Below are 20,949 nucleotides of genomic sequence, written 5' to 3'. Positions count from 1 at the left end.
ACTGGGAGGGTCCACTGCAAACTTCATAATAAGGAAAATAATAAATGGCTTTTACAAAAACATCTGTCTTTCGTAATCCCTTCTTTCCTATCTGACTCATTTTCTCTCTCCTCCCCTTCCCCCTTCTCTCTCACTCTCGCTCTCACTCTCACTTTTCACTGTAATGATCAGGCAATGTGATGCTAAGCTTCTAAGAAATTAAATATTCAAATTTTAAAACCTGTTGCTTAGCAAGTTGAAACAAAGTTAAACCACAGATGACAGAAGGAACCCACCTGACCTGACCTGACACTTTCTCTCTTTCACTGTCCATATCCTAAAGTATAACCCAGCACCTAGGAGTACTTGCATTAACATTCTTCCCCTAAACCCATTTACTAGTTTTTAAATTTTCTTAATTTAAAACATTTGTGGGGTGCCTGGGGGGCTCATGATGGAGTGTCTGCCTGCGGCCCAGGGCGGGACCCCGGGGTCCTGGGATCAAGTCCCGCATTTGGGTCCCCACAGGGAGCCTGCTTCTCCCTCTGCCTGTGTGTCTGCCTCTCTCTCTGTCTCTCTCATGAATAAATAAAAATTTTTTTAAATAAAGTATTTGTAATTAAACATTTGATAATGGCACAGGTAAGTCTTAAGAGTCCTGTCCAGGGATCCCTGGGTGGCGCAGCGGTTTGGCGCCTGCCTTTGGCCCAGGGCACGATCCTGGAGACCCGGGATCGAGTCCCACGTCGGGCTCCCAGTGCATGGAGCCTGCTTCTCCCTCTGCCTATGTCTCTGCTTCTCTCTCTCTCTCTGTGTGACTATCATAAATTAAAAAAAAAAAAAAAAAAAAGAGTCCTGTCCAGTGATGAGTGACAACTGTCTACACCCACGTAACCATCACCCAAAACAAGACATGGCACATCTGCATGGACCTCAGGAAGTTCCCTCCTATTCTTTCTTCAACGGTTTCCCTCCCTCTCCAACCTACAATTATCTTCTGATTTCTATCACCGTATAATAGTTTTGCCTTTTCAGGGACTTCATACAAACCACATAGTATATGTTCATTTATGCCTGGTTTCTCCATACAGTGGTTTTGAGACTCATCTGTGTGGCTAAGTGTTATCAGTTGCTCAGAACTGCAAACACACCACAATTTATCCATTTTCCTGTAGATAGAGATTTTATTGTTTCCAATTTTTAGCTACTAGGAATGAGCCTGCTATGAACACTTTTGAATTCATAATTTTGTGGATATGTTTTCATTTCTCTTCATTAAATACCTAGGAATAGAACTGACAAATCATAGGATAGAAATGTTTGATTTCATTAGAAATTGCCAAATGGCTCCAAAGTAGCTGTACCATTTTCTGCAACCATCAGCAATGTATGGTACCAGTTGTGTCACATTATCCCCACTGCTAAGCATACTTAGTCTTTCCCTTGCTAGTCGTTCTAGAGGGTGCGAAATGGTATCTCACTGTGAGTTTACATTGCTTTATTTCCCTGCTGACTAAGTGATGCTGATGCCTTTGCAAGTGGTTATTGACCATTAGCATGTTCTCCTTTGGAAAGTCATGTCTTTTCCTCATTTTGTTACTAGACTGTTCCTCTTTTGTTCATTTTTCTATTGGGTTTTTGCAGTTCTTTATACCCCCCAGATACAAGTCCTTACACATAAAAGTGCTAGATATATTTTTCTCCCACTCAATTATTTGATGCTGGACACTTTAACTGTTGATTTTTACTGTATTCATTTAAAGAGTGATGGATTTAGTTTGACACACAGTTGAGTTACTTACAAATCATTTGATACTTTCCAAACATGCTTCCGAGCTTTGTTAGGTCGGTTTAGAGAGGGCTTCAGTCCACGGCTAATTTAACCTCAGTTCAAGATGTCCAGCCAATGTCCACGTATGAAACAGTCTCTCCTCTGCACCTAGTACATACACACACTATTCCAAGCCCCTGGAATTGTTCAGTGTGCTGATTTCAGGGTGGCTTTCCCCAGTTAGGTGGGGTTTCATATTTTGCATATGCAGATGAGTATTCAACAAAAGATTCTAGAAGACCCTCCTATAGATCTATAAGTTCTATGGATCTTTCTTTCTTTCTTTCTTTCTTTCTTTCTTTCTTTCTTTCTTTTTTTTTTTTTTTTTTTTGATTTTATTTATTTATTTATGAGAGACACAGATACAGAGAGAGGCAGAGACACAGACAGAGGAGAAGCAGGCTCCACGCAGGAAGCCTGATGCAGGACTCCAGGATCACACCCTGGCCGAAGGCAGGTGCCAAACCACTGAGACACCCAGGGATCCCCTGGATTTCTGTGTAGTACCCACTGCTCTGGTCTTTTTCTTTTTTTTTTTTTTGCCTATTGCTTTAAATTTTTTTTTTAATTTTTATTTATTTATGATAGTCACAGAGAGAGAGAGAGAGGCAGAGACACAGGCAGAGGGAGAAGCAGGCTCCATGCACCGGGAGCCCGACGTGGGATTTGATCCCGGGTCTCCAGGATCGTGCCCTGGGCCAAAGGCAGGCGCCAAACCGCTGCGCCACCCAGGGATCCCTGCTCTGGTCTTTTTAATCCTACAAATTCTAGTTGCCTTAGCTTCTCTAAACTCTCCTGGGCTAGTTTTGGGTTTCCCTACTCTGTGCTGCAATCTAGAAAGTGCCTATAGGCAGTGTGCTGGGGCACCTACAGTGCGCATGTCATTTATCTCAAGGATCACCAATGTCTGAAAGCAGCTGTTTCATATATTTTAATCCTGTTTTTCAGTTTACAATAGAAGGGCAATCTTCAAGGCGGTTAATCCTACACGGGAAGATGTACCACTTTCATAGAATCCCTCTTGTGGTATGTTATTCAACCTACTTAGGGCTTGCTGACCTCTTAACTCTGTGAATTGAGGTCTTTCATTGATTTTAGAAGTTCTTGACCACAGTCTCAAGAATGTCTGCTACCACTTTTCTTTCTAAAACTCCAAATTCACACACATTAGAGCGACACCCCCATAGGTGGAGTTCATTTCTCCCTCTCCCCTCCTCTCTGCTCTCATTTGCCACGTTGGATAACTGCCATCAACAAGGCTCCACATTCATTGATCGTATCTTATGACATTTAAGAAGCTTTAAGCCCATGTGTAAACCCAATCTTCACTTCTAATATTGTATTTTTCATTTCTAGTATTTCTATTTAGTTCTGTGGTAAAGTTCCGAGACTCTGCTAAAAATCCCCATCTTCTTTTTTTTTTTTTTAAATCCCCATCTTCTCATGCATGTTGTCCACCTTTACCATTAGATCCTCCAGCATTCTGTTTTTCAAAGTTCTCTTTAAGTCTCTATCTGATAATTCCACCATCCGGATCACCTCTGGCTCTCCCTCTCCTGGCTATTTCCTCTCCTAACACTTGGTCACATTTTCTTGCTTTTTCTTCTGTCTTGTAATTTTTATCATAGCCCAAACATTCTGTATAAAAATACATTCATGATTGAAGTAATATTCCACTTCTAGAAAGAGACATGGCGGGGGGATACCTGGATGGCTCAGCGGTTTAGCGCCTGCCTTTGGCCCAGGGCGTGATCCTGGAGTCCCGGGATCGAGTCCCGGGTCGGGCTCTCTGCATGGAGCCTGCTTCTCCCTCTGCCTGTGTCTCTGCCTCTCACTCTCTCTCTCTATGTCTATCATGAATAAATAAATAAATAAATCTTAAAAAAAAAAAAAAGGAAGGAAAGGAAAGGAAAGGAAAGGAAAGGAAAGGAAAGGAAAGGAAAGGAAAGGAAAGGAAAGAAGGACAGATGAACGAACGAAAGAAAGAAAGAAAGAAAAAGAAAGAAAGAAAGAAAGAAAGAGACATGGCCCTTCTGTCAGGCCACTGGAATGGGGTCTGGGTCAGTCTTATCTATAATTAATCTGGGTCTTGGCTTTAATACAGCTTTAGTTTGATGCAGTCTATCACTGGCTTCAAATATTTAGAGGGTGGGAATCAGGACTTTTGCTAGAGCAGGGTCCGGGATCCAAGCCCAGGTAGGATTCCAGAGATCTGCTTGTGCTTCTCAGCTAAGCCATGGGCTTTCAAAACTGTGGGAGTGCTTGATATGTACACTGTGACTGAACAACTAAGTAAACAGATGGCAGGTGGTGTGAGCCAGCTTTCTCACTACTAGAATAAGAGTTTACAGATAAACAAGGGGAGGAATTTAGAATGATCTATGTGGCAACAGATTTGAGTTGGACGTGTCAGTATGAACTCATATTTAGCTTAATATAGATATAGATGGGTACATACAGAAATATTTATAGAATGTGTATAGATACAGATTAATGCACCTACAGTTCCTGGCTCTGTCAGCTGAGAGGGCCTACAAGCACAACATCTCAGTAGCAACAAGCACACCTAACACCTAGATCTTGGTTTCCCCATTCTCTATTCTCCAAGGAACCAGGGCTCCTTGGAGAAATAGCTGACTACAGGACTGTGGCAGGAAATGTACAAATAAACCTGGAGCATCACGCAGAGCCAGAAGAAAGAAAGTGCTTGCTCTCCCTCGCCCTCGCTCTCTCCCTCTCTCTCTCACACACACACACAATTTGATGGGGTTATGTCAAAGAGACATGAGAGCCAACTGAAAGCTCCCAATGGTCAAAGGTGGAACAAGTTCACCAAGAAAATAAATAAAGTAGTAACTGGATTATAACCTCAAGTATAAAATAAATATCCATGAGTCCATACTGTTAAATAAAATAACTGACTAAGTAAATAAATGAGGGAAAAGACACAAATTTCCTGCACGGGAGAATTCCAGGTAATTTATGTAGATTCTCCACCCTTATGGACGGAGAGCATAACTACCCACTTCTTAAGTGTGGGCTTGAAATAAGTGACTTCCTGCCACAGACTGCAGTATGGAAACAGAGAAAACGAGAGTAACTTACAGTGGAGAAGCTCGAAAACCACTACCTCGACCAGGTGATCAAGCTCAACACCAACATTGATAAGTCCTGTACCCTTAATATGTTGAAAATGGCAAATAGCCTCTATGGTCTTCCTCCTCCAAACCTAAAATCCTAATCATGAGAAAAATATGAAACAAATACTAATAGAGGGACATTCTACAAAACTCCTCAACAATACTCCTCGAAACTGTCTAGGTCATCAAAACAAGGGAAGTCTGAGAAACTGCCACAGCCCAGAGGAGCCTAAAGAGAAATGACAACTAAATGAAATATGGAACCCTGGATGAGATCTTGGAACAGACAGAGGACATTAGGTAAAATCAAAGAACATCTGAATAAAGTATGGACATTAGTTAAAAATGATGTATCAGGACGCCTGGGTGGCTCAGCAGTTGAGCGTCTGCCTTCAGCTCAGGGTGTGACCCCGGGGTCCCGAGATCGAGTCCCACATTGGGCCCCCTGCAGGGAGCCTGCTGCTCCCTCTGCCTCTCTCTGTGTGTCTCAATACATAAAATTTTTTTAAAAAATAATATATCAATATTAGTTCATTACTTACAACAAGTATACCATGCTACTAGAGGTGTTCACAATAGGGGGAAATCAGTTAGGGGCATAGAGAAACTTTCTGTACTATCTTTGTGATTTTTCTATAAGATTCAAATTATTCCATGGGTTCCATGCTCAGCAGGGAGTCTACTTGAGTCTCTCTCTCTCTCCCTCTCCTTCTGCCAACCCCTTATGCTCACTTGCACTCTCTCTCTCAAATAAATCAACAAATCTTAAAAAAAAAAACTAAAACTATTCCAAAAAATAAAGTTTATTTTCAAAAAAAAGAAAAAACCTGGGAGCTCTCTCTCTGCGTTAAGCATGACTGCCAGGTTTATCACTTATTCTCTTTGCTTTCCCATCCCACACTTTGCTCCCTGCAGCACAGGTGACCTCCCTCAGCCCGGTCTTCCTCCCCAGCCTTCCTGCTGGGGGCGGCTTTCTACACTGCGTGAAGGCCTGGAATGAATGAGGGGAGCTTCTCACCTCTCCTGCAGTCATCCTCAGTCCTTGGGGACTGAAAGCACAGAGCTGCGGGGGGGGAGCATCTCCAGCTCTCTCTGCCTTCAGCCTTCCATAACTGAAAACCTAGGGCACCTGTGCTGGGTTTCTCTCAGCTCTCCAGGTCTGCTCCTTCACCCCTGTTCAGTGCCCTGTGCAATTGAAGGAAGAGCCCTGGGCCTCAGGTAGGGGCTGTCAGCGGCACTTCCTGGCCCAGATGTGTGTTTTATCACCTGTGGCTGAGGGCTGGAGGCAGACTTGCTCCTTGGTGCAGGAGAACTGGGGCTCATCAGGGTTCTAGCCAGGTGTGCCAGCCCTCCGGCACGGAGCCACACGAGCCACCCGAAAGTGTGGCTGGCTCCTCCTTTCCTCCATCTGTGGCAGTTCCCCTTTCTTGGGCTGTTCACCTCAGAGCAGCCATGGGCCTCTTCTCTACTGTGAAGCTTTTCGTTACTTTCTGGAGTTTAATTCATCTAGGTTTCCTTGTATCTTCACTCGCTGATGGGTTTTTAAGACTATGATTCTTACTTGGCTTCTGCTGGTTTTCAGGGTGATGATAACAAAAGTCTTGTAACTTTGTACATCTAAGTGTACAAAGAAGCAGGATACTTTCCCCAACACTTCTGATGCTTCGTCTGCCCGCCCGCCCGCCCGCCCCTCCCCCACTGCCCGGCAATAAGATTTCTGCTCAAATATCCTCTCTAAAGAAGCCTTGCCTGATTGCCCTGTCTAAAAATGTTTCAGCAGATCTGGCAAATCCACAGGGACAGAAAACAGATCAGTGGTTGCCAGGGGCTGGGGAGAGGGAGGAGTAGGGAGTGACTGTTTAATGGGCACTGGTTTCCTTTTGGGGGTGATGAAAAAGTCTGGAACCAAACAGTGGCAACGGGTACATAACATGGTGTATGTGCCTTAATGCTATTGAGTTGCACACTTTAAAATGATTAAGGATTCTGTGTGTTTTACCACAATTAAAAGAAAAAGAAGAATAGATAAATGCTTAGGCAAACGAAAAAAATCTAGCAAGTTTCTGAGAAGATGGAAAGATTGAGCATACACATTTAATTTCATTCTTTCCCAAAATTGAGCTGAAATGCTAATAAAGTATTTTTAAGGCATAGAAAAAAGTTTGAAGGCCGGAAAGCAGATGGAACAGTGGTAACTACTAGCAGATCCAAGAAAGCTGAATCTTAAACCAGGAATGTAGAAAGCCAAAAACTAACCTGACTTAGTCCACAGAATTCTCCAAAGGCACAGGGCCTGGTAACAGATGGTACCTCTGGAAACGGGTGAAGGGGACACCAAATTAGGCAGGTCAGTTGACAGCTCTTTAAGAAACGGCTTCATCTCTCAATGCCTTCCTAAATTTCATGTGCTTAGGTTAACTGTGCCTCTCTCACCAAGGTAAAATTCTAGAGGGTTATTCTCTGAAGAGGATTTCTGAACAGAGGAGACAAAGCACATTGCAGATAGAACTTAATGAAATCAGGGGATTAAGTAAGCACATACATATACTGAATGCTGAAATCCTCAGCCTTTTCCCCTTACTCAGCTCCCAAGGAAATGCATGTGGGCTTTCTGACCCCAGGCAGGAGATTAAAAGACTTCTCCAAAAGGGGAATGAAATCAGAAACAGAGATCAAGTGCTCCCTAGTAGACAGCAAAGCCCAGTCCCTGGACAGTGAACTCTCACAGTCAACAAGTACCAGTGATGTACTCAAAGCTTCTAATCAACCTTTCACAGCTCAGGATTATTACTCATCAGAAAAAAAAAAAAGAGAAAAGAAAAAAGAAAAGAAAAGGAACTTGGAGGAATCACAATGTTAACCAAAGAAATTTTTATTTTATTTATTTTTTTAGAAACTCCTTTTTTTTTAAGGTTTTATTTATTTATTCATGAGAGACACACACAGAGAGAGGCAGAGACACAGGCAGAGGGAGGAGCAGGTTCCCTGCGGGGAACCTGATGCAGGACTCGATCCCGGTACCCTGGGATCATGCCTTGGGCCGAAGACAGACGCTCAACCACTGAGCCACCCAGGTGTCCCAGTAACAATGCTTTTTAAAAGAGACCTTGGAAATTAAAGTTAGGGAAATTCATCAGAAAGAATAGAGAAAAAAACAGATGATAATAAGAAAAAAAAAGAATTTGAGGTCCAGTCAAGATAATTCAATATCTTGTACAGTAGAGGCTCTAGGGATGCAAAGTAAGAGAATGAACCAAGAAAGCAGACACAGGAGAGAAGAAATAGAAGACCCAACACAAAGGAAAAGAGAGCCCCTGACATAAGAGCTGAGCTCTATGGGAAAGCAGAAGCTACTCTGCACCGCAGCACTTTGCCCTAGGAGAAATTTCCTCAGGACAATGACGTTAACAGAATAAATTATGTGAAAGAAAACAAGAACTCTGGGCAACGGGTAGAGACTGTTGAGTTCAGTTAGTGATAAGGACACAGAAAATCATACAAACCCAAGTTATGCCCTAAACTAAAAACTCAGGTAACATCAATTCAAATATGTTATTTGAAAAACCACAGGCAAATCCCAAACAGTGAAGACAGTCAAGAAGTGTCACCTCTGGGAAGGGGTAATGAAGGTGGGGGACTGAGGATCCCTGTTTGAACAATCCCCAACAAATGACTTAACTTGCTGAACTGTATAACCTTGAAAAAAGTATGCACAAAAGAGTATGGAAGATGAGGAGAGTGCAGAAAACCCACCCCGACAACAAAATCTGACCTGTGGGAGCAAAGAAGTCCCACAAAGTAACAAATAATGAGATTGGATGAGTTTGAGGGGGGAGACAAAAGAGCAAGAAAGAAGAAACACTACTTCCACGATATCACAACACTTGTTAGGTGCACGATGTCAACAGCAGAAATTCGTCGGTTTCTGGGGTTCAGAGCCCTAGTCTGTAAAGCAGGTGTAACAGTATCTCTCACAGGACTCTTGGTAGGCTTAAATCAGATAATGAACATGAAGTGCTTACTGCGATGGCAGATATAAATATTATTAACACGGTTAATAATTCACTCTTCTTTAAATAACTGAAATTCTTTTTTTGATATCAATTCAACCAATTCAATTGTCACAATACTGAAGAGTTTACTTGAATGCTTACCTTGTCTACTCAAACATCAAGGCTTCCAACCCTTCCATCAAGGTCTCCTAAAAAAGGAGTGAGGGAGAGAAACTATCTGAGAGACAGAAAAAATGTTTATAAAAACACTCATCACACTAAAGAATTGACTGTACCAGAAAAACTATCAGGTCACCATGCTTTATCTTACACTTTCTAGTTGATTATGATCAATCATTCACTCACCAAGCAAGTCAGCAATTAGAAATGAAAACTTTGTACTAACTGTACATTAACTCAGTAATGCTGAGGCAAGAATTTTTCCATTTCAAAAAAGGCAAAGTCTCCAACCTATGCACACATTGTCTTCTCCAAGTTCACTGAGACTTTGTTAGAAAGCTTGGGAAACATTTTTCCAAAGAAACAAGATTATGAAATAAAGCGGTAACCCTGGGCAATCACCAAAGGCCAATTTAATCCATAAGTACCTAAAAACCATAGAAAAAGAAAGGAAGAAATATAACCATGTTAAATGACTTTCAACCACTACTTTTATTTTTCCGCAGCTAGCAAAAAAATAGCTCTTATTTGAGATCAGACATTATATCACCCCTGGTTTCATTCATCTTTTTATCCTTGTTAAAACAAGCTGTATATACCACAGTAGCTGCCTTATCTCAGAAGCTTAAAATTTTAACTTAATGGATGAATAACTAGAATTAAAAGTACTATTTGAACTACACTCTTTCTATGGGGAAATGCATTACAATTTCCAACTGAAGGAACACCTTCCTGTATCTTGGCAACAAGACCAGTTTGAACACCAAGAACAACACAATGTCAGCAGACCCACCAACATAATAGTCACCCTCCTTAGAGACTGTGTTTTGGTGGGAGATCACTCATACTAATGCTAAGTATGTATAAATCACTAAATTGGGTTTTCATAATATAAAATCATAATGTGGGACGCCTGGGTGGCTCAGCGGTTGAGCATCTGCCTTCAGCACAGGACTTGATCCCGGAGTTCTGGGATCAAGTCCCACATCGGGCTCCTTGCATGGAGCCTGCTTCTCCCTCTGCCTGTGTCTCTGCCTCTCTCTGTCTCTCATGAATCAATAAATAAAACCTTAAAAAAATAAAAAATAAAATCATAATATAATACATAAAACTTGACCTCCTGACTTCTTTCCCTTTACCAGTACCTTAAATAAAAATAGCAGCCAAACATTTTTATCTGGAAAGATTTTTTTCCCCTAGTTTTATTGATATTTAATTGACATATAACATTATGTTACTTTTTAACATACACAGCATAATGACTTATATGTATATCACAAAATGATCACAATAAATCTAGTAAACATCCATCACCATACAATCACAATTTTTTCCCTGTGATGAGAACATTTAAGAACTATTCTCAAAAAAAAAAAAAAAATCTATTCTCACAGCAACTTCCAAATACACAATACAGTATTTTTAAATATTTATTTATTTATTTATTTATTTAATTAATTAATTTATTTATTATTTGAGAGAGAGTGAAAGCTGGGGTGAGGGTGGGGGGGAGGCAGAGGGAGATGGAGAAACTTAAGCAGACTCAGAGCTGTGTGCAGGGCCCAGTGCAGGGTTCAGTCTCACAACCCTGAGATCAGGACCTGAGCCAAAACCAAGAGACTGACACTTAACAGACTGCACCACCCAGGCACCCCCAGTGTAGTATCTTTAACTACAGTCACCATGCTGTACATTACATCCCCGGAACTAATTTATGTTATAACTGGATATCTGTACCCTTTGACCACTTTCACACATTTCCCCCATCCTCTGCCTCCGGCAACCACAGATTGGTTCTCTGTTTCTGGGCCTTTGGTGTTTTTGTTTTGATTTTCAGATTCCACAACTAAGTGAGATCACACAGTATTTGTCGTTCTTAACATAATGCCTTCAGGTTCCACCCATTTTTTATTTTTGTAAACTGCAAGATTTCCTTCTTTTTTATGACTAAACTTTCCAGTGTGCGTGTGGCACATACCACATTTTCTTTATCCATTCATCCACTGATGGACATTCTGGTTGTTTCTATGTCTTCGGTACTGTAGATAATGCTGCAATGAACATGGGGGCAGATGACTCTTGAAGACAGTAATTTCATTTCCGTCAGATATATGCCCAAAAGTGGAATTACTGGACCATGTGTAGTTCTATTTTTAATTTTTAGAGTAGATTTTTGATTTGTGGTTTCTGTACTACTTTTAGTGCAAAAGCTTAAGAATTGCAAACTTAATACCATATCCCCCCAAAATATTTTTAAAAACTGTTTAAAAAAATAAAAAAATAAAAAAAAAAAACTATTTAAAAGATCTGATTAAAGCCCAGTATTCACCCCCCTCACTTTCTCTCTCTTTCAAATAAATAATCTTTTTAAAAGGCTGGGGGGCTCAATTGGTTAAGCCTCAGAGTCTGGGACTGAGCCCCGCAGCATCGGGCTCCCCGCATTTTCCCCCTGCTTTTGCTTCTCTCTCCCTCTCTCTCTGTGTCAAATAAATAAATAAAATATTTTTTTTAAAAACTCCTTTATTTAGATTTTTATTATTTTTTTAATTTAAATTCAATTTGCCAAGATATAACACCCAGTGCTCATCCCATCAAGTGGAACTCCTTTAATTTTTAATTACTCTAGGAAAACAAATCAATCTCTATAATACAATACAATACAAGGGACTCTTGGGTGGCTCAGCACTTAAGTGTCTGCCTTCAGCTCAGGGCATGAGCCTGGAGTCCCACATGGGGCTCCCTGCGGGGAGCCTGCTTCTCCCTCTGCCTATGTCTCTCTCTCTCTCCTCTCTCTGTCTCTCATGAATAAATAAAATAAAATCTTAAAAAAAAAAAAATATATATATATATATATACACACACACCCATACAAGAATAATTCATGAGAGGGAGGGAGAAAGAGAGCTTACTTCAAGCTTTTTGGAATAACTGATAATCTCATTCCTTTTCCAAACACAAAATTCATATAAATTGTCACCTTAAATGAGACACACATAAAAAGCACTTAAGCTCCAATCTAGCATCAGAAATTATTCCATAAATGTTATTTCTCTTGAGCACCCTTTCTGCTCTAAAATTCAATACACCCAATAAAACCAACTTACTTTATTTCTTTATAACAATTTCATTTTATGTAAATTTATGAACACTATATAAATATTTGTTAGAACAAATATAAGAGGTTGAAGAGTTGATAATGACTAACAACAATGGAAGCAGATACATAAATAATGTCATCAGCGGAGGAGACAAAAGCATCTCTAAACTACCTACAACATTCACATAATATCCTTAACATAAAGATTTTGAGGCCAGATCTTTATGTGACATTTTTGAAAAATATTTGCACATCCAAGAAAATTTAATCATAAGTAATTAAAACTATATTGAATTTTGTTTCAACAATGTTTTCTGTTATTTGAGTCCTTTCTCTTTTCTTTTTGATAAGTCTGGCCAGAGGTTTATCAATCTTATTAAATCTTTCAAAGAACCAGCTCTTACTTTTGTTGATCTGTTCTACTGTTCTTTTGGTTTCTATTTCAAGAATGTTTTCTATTAAAAGAACAATGTTTGGGGCACCTGAGTGGCTCATTTGGTAAAGTGTCTGCCTGTGCCTCTCAAATAAATAAATTAAGTCTTTAAAAAAAAAAAAAAAAAAGGTCATGGTCTCAGGGTCGTAAAATCAGGCCTCCCATCAGAATCTGCATTCAGTAGAGTTAGTTTGGGATTAGCTCTCTCTGCCTCTGTACCTCCCCTTGCTCATGTGCACACATGCACTTTCTCTCTCTAAACAAATAAAATCTTAAAAAAAAAAAGTCACTCCTGCTGAACCTGATTTCAGGGAAGGCCAACGTCAGTCACCTACATAATCATATGCTCAATGTTCATTCAAAATCTTCCTGGCTGCTCTTAACAGGGTTAGAGTAGAGTAGGCCCTTGATATACACCAACTACCAATGTAAATTATTAGATTAAATAAAAGTCTCAACTTAAAATAATAAATCTCTTCTGTGCCTGCACAAACCAGGCAATATTACCAGATGTTTTATACATATTATTACTCATTTCAACCTCATGATACTTTACGGACAGGTTAAGTAACTTACCTAAGGTCATAACACAGTCGGTTGTGAAGCCAGAATTCAAACCAAGGTCTGTCGAGCATACGATCACTTTTGCTGAAACATTCCAAGTGTTGGCTACAAAGGAATATATTTTCAGTTTAATTGGCAAACACTCGAATTCTCTCTTGAACATGGTTTCTTAGTGTTTAGGGAGTGAGAAAGTGCTTGATAATATTACTGAAGAACAAAGTGAGGTAGGTGTCTGGGAAAGCATGTAATGCACCAGAGGCCCACTATGTGCCATGGGCCATGCTGGCTATTTTAAATGCACGAACACTCCACTGTTACAACAATCCTGGGACGTAACTATTGGTACCTCATTTTTTACATAAGAGGAAACTGAAGCTTAGAAACTCCCAGAAGGTCCAGGTTTATAGAAGTTGCAAGCCATAAAATTGGGATTAGAAATCAAATTCAGTCCATCAATAAGTATTTACTGAGTGCTTACTAGGTACCAGGGCTAGAAGAGGTACTTAGGATAGAATCCTAGAGAGATCCCCCCACATACAGCTCAAAACAAACCCATTTTCTTTTTGCTGAAGGAGTAAGTCATAGGGCAATTGCCAAATCTCCATAAATTGCTTTCACCTTTTAATCATTTTATTTTAGGGGATGCCTGGGGGCTCAGTGGTTGAGCGTCTGCCTTCAGCCCAGGGAGTGATCCTGAGGACCCGGGATCGAGTCCTGAGTCGGGCTCTCTGCATGGAACCTGCTTCTCCCTCTGCCTGTGTCTCTGCCTCTCTCTCTCTCTCTCTCTCTGTCTCATGAATAATTAAAATCTTTCAAAAAATCATTTTATTTTAAATAATTATTCATGCTTTGGTTAGATGTGTTAAGTACTGCCCCCCCTAAACTCCAAAGTTGAGTGCCAGGAAAACTGAACAAACCTCCAGTAGCAAGGGTAAAAATAGGAGCAATTCTGTCCTACATGCATGATTCTGAACATACTGCTGAATGGAGAGGACCACTTTGGAATATAAACTTCACATGTTCTGGAGGATGGATTAAACCCTTTAGCATTCTGTGAAGCTTCTCAAGGTCTGGCAGATTTTAAATGACAACAGTGAAATTTCAAAAGGAACAGGATAAGTCAGCACCAGAGCTGGTTTAACATTAATAATAAGTGATCTAATAAATAGGTCTATGTTTGCCCAGTCAGGCTTTGCTTATTATGTCAGTTGGAAAGCCAGAAGGAAACTGGTTTTAACTCCCATACAATCTGTATCGGGACAACATCACTTTATCAGAAAGGTAGCTGATGTCAGCATTAACGCTGAGGCAGTTCAAATGCAAAGTGACCTTTCTTTTCCAACTAATGAATTTCCAATTCATTCATGGTATAGAATTGAGAGCAACTACCATTGGTCGTGAGCTTTCTATGTGTCAGACATTCTATGAATTTTCTCATTTGATTCACAGCCACCCTGCAAGATATTAACCTTATCTTTTATAGGAAGAAACAGAAGTTTTGAGAAATAAAGTGACTTTTCTAAGGTCACATAGCTTGTAGAGAGGCACAGAGGCAGAGTCAAGGTTCAAGCTCAAGATGTCAGTTACCATCATGTTCCAAAGCACCAAAAAGCTGTCAGTTTCTTATCTTGTAAAGAAAAATTTTTAAAGATGTTATGTATTTATTCATGAGAGACACAGAGAAAGAGGCAGAGACACAGGCAGAGGGAGAAGCAGGCACCATGCAGGGAGCCTGACGCAGGACTCGATTCTGGGACTTCAGGATCACGCCCTGAGCAGAAGGCAGACGCTCAACCACTGAACCACCCAGGTGCTCTTTGTAAAGAAATTTTTAATTAAGAGCACAGAAAGCAGAGTAAAATAGCGATTTGGATTAAAACTGCTATAGTACATCAAACAGTGTAAAGTGATGTTGACCTTTCAAAAATTCCTAGGAAGGTCATTACAAAAGACAATATAAAATGTCCTGAAGTTAAAATACTAGCTTTTCAATAACATTTTAAAGTAACAAATAAATATAGTATTTACTATTATCAACAGAAAACCAAAATGTTTTTTTAAAAAAAAAATGTTCTGTTCTAAAATAATGGTGTTTAAGAGACTGCATTAGAGCAGGCTGGCTACAGGCAACACTTCCAAGTTAACTCCATGGAAGACTAATCCCTAAAAAAATATTGAAAGACCATGAGCTTCCAATGTTAAATAAGCTTGAGAAATGCTGCACTTAATACTAAACCGTCTTCTTTTAGGTTACAAATAATACAAGGTAGTGCATGAAAATCCTCTGGAGCCAGTCTATCTGGGATGGCGTCCTGGCTCTTCCATGTACTAAGTCATGCTATGGTAACTTTGGGCCTGTTATCTCACCAGTCTGGACTTCAATTCTCTCATCTGTAGACAAAAGGACATAATTACAGAAGAGAGACTTGTTGTAAAGATTAATGTGTGTGGGATTGTTAAAACAGAGCCTCAAAATACTAAGTACTCAATAAATGTTAAATCGTTAGTGGTAGTATCATTTCCCTGAGCTTTATTAAGCTGATGAACGTTGATATTCACCGTTTATCACCAAGTGGGAAAGGGATACAGTATGTAGCTTCTTCTCAAAATTGTATGATGGAACCTACTTTTTCACAGACCATCAAGAAGATTGGTTAACATCCTCAAAACCAAAAACCAAAAACCCATACTCTCAAAAAACAATAGAGAATTCCACCACCAAAATAAAATCTGCTTTAAAAAAAAAAAACAAAAACAAAAACACAAGGTTAGTGCTTCCCAGTAGCTGAACATATTAAGGTGCTGGAGGGGCGATGTGTCCAGAGTGGCCGTGGAAGTGCCCCTTCCCCCATGCCTTGTCCTACATGTCTCTTCCATTTGGCTGTTCCTGAGTTGTATCCTTAAACCAGTAACACCTCCTTACAGATTCCAGCACATAGATTTAGTGCCCTGAACCTATATGTGTAATGAAATGAAATACCATTTTGTTTTCTATTCCATAGCTCACACTGGCTTCAAACCACCATCTGCCTCATCAGATCAGTCATTCAATTATCTAAAACCCTGTGTGTTACCTATTCAGTCATCATCCGGCCTGGAGTTATCTGAATAAGAACAAAAATGTTTTCCATTACCAAGATATGGCCATCTATGTCAGTCTCACATCCCCCATATAGATTTGAAAATATTCAGGTGGTGTTTTTTGCGTTTGGTGTTTACTGTGACCATTTGCAAAATTTAGTCATTGCTGGAAGTGCCAATTATGTTACCATATCATTAAGAATTTTTCTAAGCAGTATGTGTCAGGATCTTCAGAAATGCTTATAGCCTTTGAACAAACAAATCCATTTCCAAGAATCTACACTATGGAAATAAATAAAGAATACGTGATAAAATTTTATGCAAATACATATATCGCCATACGGTTTAGTATTCTAGAAAATTAGAAATACAGTTGACCCCAGAACAAAGTGGGTGTTAGGGGCACTGACTCCCATACAGTTAAAAATCTGAGGGGGATCCTTGGGTGGCTCAGCAGTTTGGCCCAGGGCCTGATCCTGGAGACCCGGGATCGAGTCCCATGTCCAGCTCCCTGCATGGAGCCTGCTTCTCCCTCTGCCTGTATCTGTTTTTCTGTCTGTCTCTATGTCTCATGAATAAATGAATAAAATCTTTAAAAAAAGAATCAAAGTATAATTAACATACAGCATTACACTAGTTTCAGATATACAGTATAATGATTCAATATTTCTATCTATACATTATTCAGTGCTTATCAAGATAAGTGTTCAAGAGCACATATTAATATTCTGTTTTTGTTTTGTTTTTTTACATACCAATATTCTTAGGGGTTTGTAAAAATACCGTGCATCATGAGTCTAAGTATTCCTTAACCCGAGGAAGTCTGAAAGTATATTTTAAATATGTCAAAATCAATGTAGTAGAAGTTTTGGTTTTAAGAAAGCCATTTTGAGGGGATCCCTGGGTGGCTCAGTGGTTTAGCGCCTGCCTTTGGCCCGGGGCGGGATCCTGGGGTTCCGGGATCGAGTGCCGCATCGGGCTCCTGGCATGGAGCCTGCTTCTCCCTCCTCCTGTGTCTCTGCTTCTCTCTCTCTCTATGTCTATCATAAATAATAAATAAATAAATATTAAAAAAAAAAAAAGAAAGCCATTTTGGGAGAGGTAAAACTTCAAGAATATGGTTTTGCAACTTTATAAATGGACACGTTTTCTAATTCTGAAAATAGACATTTAATGCTTTTCACCTTAAATAGGATTTAAATATTGCTGCAATGGTATTAAATTTATAAGTGATCAAGAAGATCAGGAATCATTCCTATTGCTATTCTCTCCTTTTGGGACTCAAAACTTCTGATATTTCCCCTCCAGTTGGCATCAGCTTCCTCACTCCAAAGCCTATCATTTCTCATCCCGATTTGGACTCAGGATCATCTCTACCGATCTGCCCACCCTGTAGAGACAAGTCCGTCAGGGTCAAGGGTCCAGGCGACCCTGGCCAAGTGCTTCCACCGTGCGGCCCTCCTCGCCTAGGCTGAGCCCCGCCAAGGAAGAACACCGCCCCACGCCCCACGCAGGCTTCTTTACGACCCGCTGAGCAAAGGCCAGACCGCGGAGCCAGCTGCATGGCTGTGAGGACGGTGCAGTCATCAGCTCCGTGCAGGAGCTGAATCTCGGTGCATCAGCATAAACCTATTTTCCCACAAAACTAATACAAATGTGGAGATCAGCCATGACCACCCCGTGTCTCGTCACCCCGTCCAGGGCCTGGGCCGGCGCTCTGCTCGCTCTGCCCGTGTCTGCGGTGCCCCCCGACCCCCGCCTGGGCTGCTCCTCCCGACGACCGGTGCTGCACCTGGAACCCAAAGAGCACATCTCAGCCTCGTCTGGTCCGGGCTAAACCTGGCGCCAGCTCCATTCCTGCCTCCTGCCCGCAGCCTGCGGGCGGCCTGGCCCCGGCTCAGCAGGCCGTCCTGGCCCTGCCCCTCTGCTTCTGCCATCGCTGACCTCCCAGCCCCTCTCACACGCTCCCCAAGGACTTTGGGACCCCGTTCGGGGCCTTCCCGCCCATTGCTCCAGGCCGATTGTGAGCACCTCGCTTTCTGCAACGCCCCTGCTTTACGGTCCCGGAGCGGCCCAACCCCAACCCTTCACCTCTCTGCTTCAGAAACCCAGTCCCTGGCCAGCTCCTGCTCCCCCTGGGTAAGCTTCAATTTAACTTAATCTAAATTCCAACCCCCAGTCTCCACCACCCCATGTCCCAGATGCTACTTTGTGGTCTCCGTCATTCCCTTGTCAGCCTGGACTCCATGGCCCGTCACCTTGAACACCATCACTGCTGGAATCTCTTGCTTCCCTTTCTGCCTCATTGGCCCGTTTAAACCCAGACCACCAAGGTCAATCCACTCCTTCGCCTTGTCTGCTCAGAGGCTTGGCCTGCTGAGCCTTGAGATGGGGTGGTGGGTGGGGACCACTCACACACCAGAGCCATGAAAAATGTGTCATTACAACTCATCGAAGCAATCCTGTTCAGTTAGCTCCCTCATTTTCCCCCATGGCCAGCTCAAAATTCTCCCTTTCTCCTCAGACTCTCCCCTACAATCACCATTTTCTGTCCCTATAATCTCAGCCAATGACTTCATCCCCACCACTCCACCAGAAAAATTCATCAAGTATATCCAGGCCCCAAATTCCTCACCTACCACCCAAACACTGCTCTCCATTGACACCATCCCTCCTTCCATTATTCCCATGGTCAGTGGAAACTATATTCCTGTTCCTACTCAAATCTCTTATCTTTACTCCATTCCCTCTAATCCTAAGGATAATGTTCAGTCAATCTCACATACCTCCTTCTTCTCCCTGTATCAAGTTCTCCCTTTCTTTTTTTTTTTTTTTAAGATTTATTTATTTATTTATTTATGATAGACATAGAGAGGCAGAGATACAGGAGGAGGGAGAAGCAGGCTCCATGCAGGGAGCCCGATGTGGGACTCGATCCCAGGACTCCAGGATCACGCCCTGGGCCAAAGGCAGGCGCTTAAACCGCTGAGTCACCCAGGGATCCCCAAGTTCTCCCTCTCTACTGACTTCTCCTGTGAAGCACGTAACCATGCTGACATCTCTCTCATCTTGATACAACATGCACTCTCCCTACTATCCTTCCAGCTTTTTGAAAAGAATGTCTGCACTGTCTCCACTCTTGCAACCGCTCACTCCTGGTCCTCAGCCATCTGGCAATGTACCCCCAGCACGGAGATTCCACCAGAGTGTCTTCAACAGAAGACAATCAATCAGCAACCCGTTGCTCCGCCCTTACGTCAGTTGACCTATTTGAGGTCAGTTGACCTATTTGAGATCGGACACAGCTGATCAGTTTCTTAAGGCGTCTCAGTTTTCATTTAACAACATTTACTGGAAACCTACTTTATGACAAGAACTGGGGATAAAATGATGAACATGGCACAGTCAAGCCCTCAAGGAGCTTAGAGTTGAGAGAGGGAAGCTTCTATGAAAATTCAAACCCTTCTTTCAACCTCTCAGATCACTCCTTCCTTTCTCTACTTACTCCCTCAGGACTCCTTTCTTTGCTCTTCTCACATCCATCCTGGGACTACCATGTTACACTGCCTCCTCACTGATGATGACAAAATCTTCTCTAGCTTAGAAGTCTGTCTTGAGTTCTGGACCTACTCACTCTCTTGAAAAGGTACTGGTACTTCAATATCTCACTATTTTGATAGTATCCTCATGCACAAACGTTTTGAATTTTGATGAAGTCAAATCTATCTATTTTTTGTTTGTGCTTTTGGTGATGTATTTAAGAACCTGTTGCCTAATATAAAATAATGAATATTTACAACTATATTTTTTTCTAAGAGTTTTATACTTTCAGATTTTAGATTTAAGTCCTTAATCCATGGAAACCATAATTGTCAAAAGCTAAGAATTTCACTTTCAAGATCTAAGGGTTTTTAAAATTCTAAGACCTTGGCTTTAAATATCACAAACCAAAGCAAGAAAACTTTCCTGGCACAGTTTATACTGTAAACTACAGCATCCAGGAAGCGGCAGGTAATGGCGTAAGTACAGTTCTCCCACAACAATCAAGAGGATATAAAAACTAGGGGGAGGAATACAGAGAGAAAAAGGAGGTAGAAAATAGGGAGAAGTTTGGAATTCTTAGCTCCTATCCCATCTGAAACTAAGTCTTGGGGTGAGAAAAATCTCCAGTATGTTTGTGCGGAAGGACCCAGAAGAGAAGATAACCTTCTTTCCCTTTCCTAAGTTATGGTCCAGGGAACGTCAAGTCTTTTAGCAAAACCCTGCAGCTAGCACTGCATCCGTGTTCACAGCCAATAATGTGTCCAGACCATATTCCTGAAAAGCTGCCCCAAAGACCCAAGCACATCAGCTTGGTGCAGGAACTATTAAGACGTTTGCTTTGGACCAGTTTGCTGAGGGCATTCGATCATGAGGGAGAATATAAATTTTAGTTTGATGGTACTAAAAACATAATTCAAAGCTCAGGACCCACATAAAATAAATGATGAGCCTAAAGAAAGAGTGTCCCCACAATAACCTGTAACTTTAAAGGGCAACATCCTCAGGGTAACAGTCCTCACAAAGAAAACCAATGCCTGAAGTCTTCTAACCAAGGTTTGCATTGTTTGATGGCCCAGGAAACTGCAAACCTTGGATTAAGTGGCACATGG

At 41.3% G+C, this 20,949-nt stretch overlaps 1 protein-coding gene across 11 annotated transcripts in view; it reads right to left on the bottom strand.

The window, feature by feature from the left end:
- SHLD2 (shieldin complex subunit 2) overlaps positions 1–20,949 on the bottom strand; it is a 77,290-nt gene that overhangs the window by 43,721 nt on the left and 12,620 nt on the right. For 9 of the 11 annotated variants that reach the window (XR_013378005.1, XM_077895274.1, XM_077895282.1 and 6 more), the window contains 2 exons: positions 13,229–13,321; positions 9,105–9,151 (listed from right to left, as the gene is read on the bottom strand). The gene's annotated coding sequence lies outside the window, so the exon portion shown is untranslated. Of the gene's footprint in view, positions 1–7,206; positions 7,263–9,104; positions 9,152–13,228; positions 13,322–20,949 lie in introns of all 11 variants that reach the window. The other 2 variants (XM_077895278.1, XM_077895279.1) reach the window with 2 other exon arrangements.

The sequence above is a fragment of the Canis aureus genome, chromosome 4 (assembly GCF_053574225.1).
Source record: "Canis aureus isolate CA01 chromosome 4, VMU_Caureus_v.1.0, whole genome shotgun sequence".
NCBI classification, from domain to species: Eukaryota; Metazoa; Chordata; class Mammalia; order Carnivora; family Canidae; genus Canis; species Canis aureus.
Note: the sequence above shows the minus strand (reverse complement) of the source record. Positions and strands in the feature narration are given on the sequence as shown.